Genomic DNA, 6,075 nt, shown 5'->3' with positions numbered 1-6,075 from the left:
ATACCTGGAAAAAAAGGAACAGATGTGACTTAGTGAGCCTGAAAACACTTGGACATATTGTCTTAGTTGGAAACTGTCATGAGGAAGGTCAGGGATCTGACGTGAAACCATGGAGAGATTTGAGTAGTAAGGAGTTGTGACAGTGACAGACACATGGTTAGTTGCCCTACTTTCTCTGGCAAAGAGTGAAATCCACTGCCTAAGGATCCTCCACCTAAAAAGCATGCCTCCAAGACTGTGACCAGCGGATTGCTGATTCCACCTCTCAGCTGTGTGTAAGGGTTGTTGTAGGGCAAGACTCTCAAGCCAAGATTCTCTGCATTAAGTGGTTCTCTTAACCTCCTCCCTCCTTCCTACAGCATGGTTAACTGCTGGCCAGGTCTTGAAAACACCGAGAGTCCCACAGTTTCCTCCCTTCTCCAGTCAGTAATTGAGTACTCTGTTTTCTCTCCCAGCTAAACATTCAGAGGATATCTCTGGGCTTGGATACTTACTTTCCCTAGAGGCACAGTCGGAGTGGCATGTGGAACAAATCAGAACCTGTCCACCCACAAGCTCATAGATCCTGTATGTTGGGAAAGACTGTCTGTAAAGAACTGAGTCATAAGGGTATAGGAATAACAAAAGGTCAGATAGAAAACTCAACAGACCACCAATAGACTTTTACTTGGATGGTAAAAGCCTGAGAGGGACACCAGAGTCGTCCAGCCAGACTGAGAGGCAATGGTAGGCTCTCTTACAACTGAGTTCTCCTCTTCTGGGGGAAGGGGAAGAAAGCTCTCTGTGTGAGCAGTGGTAAAGCCTTATCTTGGACCACAGGTTGGGTATTGTCAGCAGAGGTGCTGACAGCAGACATGACTGGAATTTTGTAAGACTGATGGTCTCAGGGTCAGTTGACCTGGGGACTGGGAGCTCAGGAGGTGACAAGAACTTTATCTGGGGAAGGGGTTTGTTTGCCTTAGAAGAAGGAGGAGAATTAATGGTTTAGCCATTTATTTCAGCAGGGTCAGTCTGTGGGCCGTTTATGGCTATTCTCCATCACTGTGTATCCACAAAGAAGGAAAACTTCTAAAATAAAATCAGCAATGAGTCAGGCAACTGACATGTAACTGACCCTGCCCTCAGTCTGCACTAAACTAATCGATGTACTAAAAACTGCAAGAGACTCCTCGTTTTCTTCTCTCTGAGTGGTGTTTTGGATTAGACTCAGGGACATGAGCACATGAGCAACTAGTGTGCTATCGAGATGCACTATTCCCCATCCAGTTGGGAAACTGTTACGAGCCTGACAATACTGAGTATTGAGAGTGTATCAATTTGAAAAACTACAAATGATTAATTTCTAACCATTGGCTTAGCTCAGATGTATCAATCCCAGTGAAGAAACAGAAGAAATATGAAACAAACAAGGCAATGTGACTCTTCCAAACAACACTTTCACAAAAACAGATTACATTGGTGGTTAAGTGGGTAAAATCTCAGAAAGGAATTCAAAAGAATGATCAAAAGAACACAAGATACGCTTGCAAGATATGCAAGCACCCCAAAAGAGTAGAGAAATCCTGGGAACTGGGGGGGAAGCAGAAAAAAGGAAATTTAAATTCTATAAACTCAGTTTGAGTCATTGCCCAGAAACTGAATCAAGAATGAACAGAACATCAGTCAGGGTATGCATACAACTTATATGAATTATCCAAGCAATACTATCCAGATAATAATAAGAAAATACAAATGTAGCATGTAAGAATCTGATATTAGCTGGAAGGGGTGAGGAAAGAAGAGAAAATACATGTTAGCCAGGATAAGAGAGAAGCAGGAACTTACCTTGTTTGACTGGACCAGTCAAGGGCACATGTTTGAAGGAAGGGTAAGCTATTTCCATGTTCACAGATGTCACTATTAATGTCTGAAAATGTGCACCCACCACTCCCATTAGGTGTTTTCACTCACATGACATCTCACTGGTAAAAATAAATAAATAAATGAACATTCCATGACACATTAAGCATATAGGAAAAGTGAAATATATTGAAAGTTATAAGAGAGAACCATGGAGTCACATATAAAGGCAAATCTATCAGTACAAAAGAAATTTATCAACAGAAACTCTAAATGCAATGATTCATTTCAAGCCCTCAAGAATAGTAACTGCTAAAATAGATTAATCAGCAATGTCATTACTCATAACTAAAGAAAAAATAAAAATCTTGCAAGATAAACAAAAATTAAAGAAATTTATGACTACCAAACCAGTACTTCAAAGTTATTTAAAGGAAACTACACACAGAAAAAGAAGATAAATAAAACAATGATGATACAAGAAATAACTCTCACTATATGAGTAGATAAGCAAGTGTGAATTAGGAAAGCTCAAACACTACCAAACAAAACAAAAAAAAATAGGAGGCTGGGAAGGTGGCTCAGTGGTAGAGTGCTTGCCTTGCATGCATGAGGCCCTGGGTTCAATTCCTCAGCACCACATAAGCAGAAAAAGCCAGAAGTGGCGCTGTGGCTCAAGTGGTAGAGTGCTAGCCTTGAGCTGAAGAGCTGAGGGACAGCGCCCAGGCCCAGAGTTCAGGTCCCACAACTGACAAAAAAGAAAAAAAAATATGTGTGTGTGTGTGTATATATATATATATAGAGAGAGAGAGAGAGAGAGAGAGAGATAGATTGCTATATGCCTTTTAAAAGGAACTCTATCCATTAAAAAGAATGATAGTGTATCATTTGCAAAGAAATGGGAAAAAATCATATGAAATGAAGTTAGTCAGTCCCAGAGAGGCTAATGTTGGATATTTTCTCTATAAGTAAATACTTCGGGTGGTATGAAAGTGTATTCGAAAGTATGATTTGAAATGTGGTAGATTCAAGGGAGAACTCAAACCATGAAATTCCTTAGAAAGGCAAAATAATAGTTCAACAAAATAAACACCAGAAAATGGGTACTTGAAAGAAGTGGGATGGCATCAAGGGAGGAGAGGTAGATGAAGGAAGAGAAGACGGTGTGGAAATGCAGTCAAAATTCAATGCATTTCTTACAAACTTGAGAAACGTGAGGGAAGGGGTAGGTTAGGAGGGATGAGTGACAATGCTGAAAAGAGTCACACTGATCAAGATACATTGTACTCACGAACTGCTTTGTTGAACAGCAATTCCTGTGTACAATGACTAAAAGATAGTAATTCTAAATTCCAGTGGTCTTGAATCTGTAATAGAAAGGCACAGACTAATAAATGGGACAAAAACAAAGTCCAACCAATTGTGAGCCATATGAAACATACCTCATTAACAAAGAAAATCTCAGATTTAAATGGAAAGAATAGGAAAGATATTCCAAGGAAACATAGCCCCAAAGCAAGAAAGAATAGTTATGCTAGTATCTAGCAAAGTAGGTTGCAGGCCAAAATTATTCAAAAAGAGAGGAAGACGGCCACTTCATATTAATTAAGGAACATCAAGAAGATATACAAGTGCATCTGGGTATTGGCAGTGTCTGCAATCCTAGCTACTCAGGAGGCTGAGACCTAAGGATCATGGTTTGAAGCCAGTTGGGGCAAAAGAAAGTCCATAAAATAACCAACCATAATCTGCAAATGGAGCTGTGGCTCCTATACTAGAGCACCAGCCTTGAGTTAAAAAGCCAAGTAAGGGCTTGATGTCCTGTGTTCAAGCCCCAATATTGGCACCCACACGCACGCACCCACACCCACACCCACACCCACCCACCCACACACACACACACACACACAAACTTGCTAGGGCCAATCTAGATCAATATAGATCAACTGATCTCAACGTATCTTACAGTAGACTTTAGGACTAAGTAGGGTCCATGGCTATGCAGTTATTCTATAAGGAAATTATGAACATGGTTAAGTGACATACATTCAAGTATATGATCAGGCAAGTTGAAGACACATTTTTTTCTTCTGTTCCTTACCCTCTCCCTTTTTCCATATGCCAACATAAATATTAACTTTTTTTTTGAGCTCTACTAAATTCACCATTCAGAGAGCTATGTGAACAATTGCTCCAAACTCTGAGTCTGGATGAATCAAGATAAATTGCAGCTTCCCCATTGGAAGACAGAGAAGCTTCAAGCAGCTCTCTCATTACACAGCTGCTATCCTTGGCCTTTTACTGCTAGTCAACATCCACATCTCCAAGCCACTGCTTTTATGTGCCATAGGGAAGAAATCACTATATTGATCCTAGTAAACAATGGAGGCTTTTGCCCACAGAGACAAACTCATTTCTGTCTCTAAAATCCATGCTCCATTTGCAAGTTCATGTGTCTTATTCACTCAACATTGGACATGTGTTCCAAGATAAGTGGAGAGGGGTAGTGGTTGTACCTTTTTTTTTTTTTTACTTTCCTTTATACTTGGCTTTTATCCTTTGCCCTGATTAAGGTCTTTGTAAAGACTGACACTGGACTTAACATTTTATGTTGCTTTTCCTGATCTCTCAGAGCAAGGACTTTTCTTTCTCAGTAACTGCATATTTAGAATTAATCTGATGTTTTCTGTGTTTTTATGAGATTATATTTACAAGATTATACCCCAGTCTTTACCACAACATCAAGCACATTCTGAAGAGATACTAATATGTTTTAAGACAAATAAAAATCTTTATATAAAAACATACATCTTATAAGGTCAAAAAATCTGATGTTATCTAAATGGGTTCTGAAATTCATATAATAAATGGCAACTTGCAAGACCTTTTAGATATCAAATAAGATAAAACTTGACACCTTGAATTGAAACTCCTTTGTACAACTGCTTCAATATAGCTTAAAATGTTTAAATGTAAAAATATCAAATAACATAGTCATCAGAATTGTGTGTGTGTGTGTGTGTGTGTGTGTGTGTGTGTGTGTGTTGTGTGTGTACATGCCAATACTGGGTCTTGAACTTGGGGCCTAGGTGCTGTTCCTTCGCTTTTTCACTTAAAGTTGGTGTCTATTACTTGATTCCTAGGTCCACTTCTGCATTTTTTGTGCTGTCCATTGGATATAAGAATCTCATAGACTTTCCTGCTTGGGCTGACTTGGAATTAGAATACTTAAATGTTGGATTATAAGTGTGAAATACCAGTGCCCAGCATAGGTTGCTTTTAATTATGAGCTTTAGAATAACACAAACTTAGATTTGAATATTTTCTCTATTACTTTCTAATTATATTCTTGGTAAATTGCTTCAGCTACTTGTACATCTATTTCTCCATTCGTAATGGTGATAATAAATATCTCACTTAACAGCTGTAAAATAAGTCACTTATATAAACCACTTAGCATATGCCTTGTGCACACAAATGTCATAAATAAAAATAAATTGACTTTTACATAGTTCTTGGTGTTTTTAAAAAGAAAGAAAACACATCCCAATTTTAAAGGAAGAGTATATCAGTCCAAAGATATCATCCCATTAGGCTGATAAAGCGGTTTGATTGACTACGTAACTATGGAAACAGCATACATATAGCTACATCAGAAGCTCTGGGCTCACCCTACAGAAGCAGTGAGAACTGAACTCATTGTCCAAGTGCTGGTAGGGAAGGCGATGTCTTGGTACTTCTCTGTTCTATTCCTCAGGTATAATTTCCATTTAATAAACACCTCGTCAGTGCCTGGCATGGGGAGGTGGTAAAAAATTTAATAAATTCTTTACATATTGCATTTATATAACAGTCTTGTAACTTGATTGTTTTCCCAACTAAAATCCAAACTCATTGTGGTTCTATTTCAGAACTTGGTAATTTCTATATACCTAGAGTGAATATAGGTAAAGTGTCTGGCACAGTAAAGTACATAGCAGATGATGACTAAACACTTGTTGATGGGATGAACAAATGTCATTTGCAATACTCTCACAAAAGTCACAGCGGCAGGGATTTAAGGTAGTTCAAGTGGCAGAGTGCATGCCTAGCAAGTGCAAGGCCTTGCATTCAAACTCCAGTTTTGATCCAGACACTGGTGGCTCACACCTGTAATCCTAGCTACTCAGGAGGCTGAGATCTGAGGATCACGGTTCAAAGCCAGCCTGGGCAGGAAAGTCTGTGAGACTCTTATCT

The sequence above is a fragment of the Dipodomys ordii genome, unplaced genomic scaffold (genome assembly GCF_000151885.1).
Source record: "Dipodomys ordii isolate 6190 unplaced genomic scaffold, Dord_2.0 Scaffold82, whole genome shotgun sequence".
Lineage (NCBI taxonomy): Eukaryota > Metazoa > Chordata > Mammalia > Rodentia > Heteromyidae > Dipodomys > Dipodomys ordii.
This window is presented reverse-complemented; position numbering follows the sequence as displayed.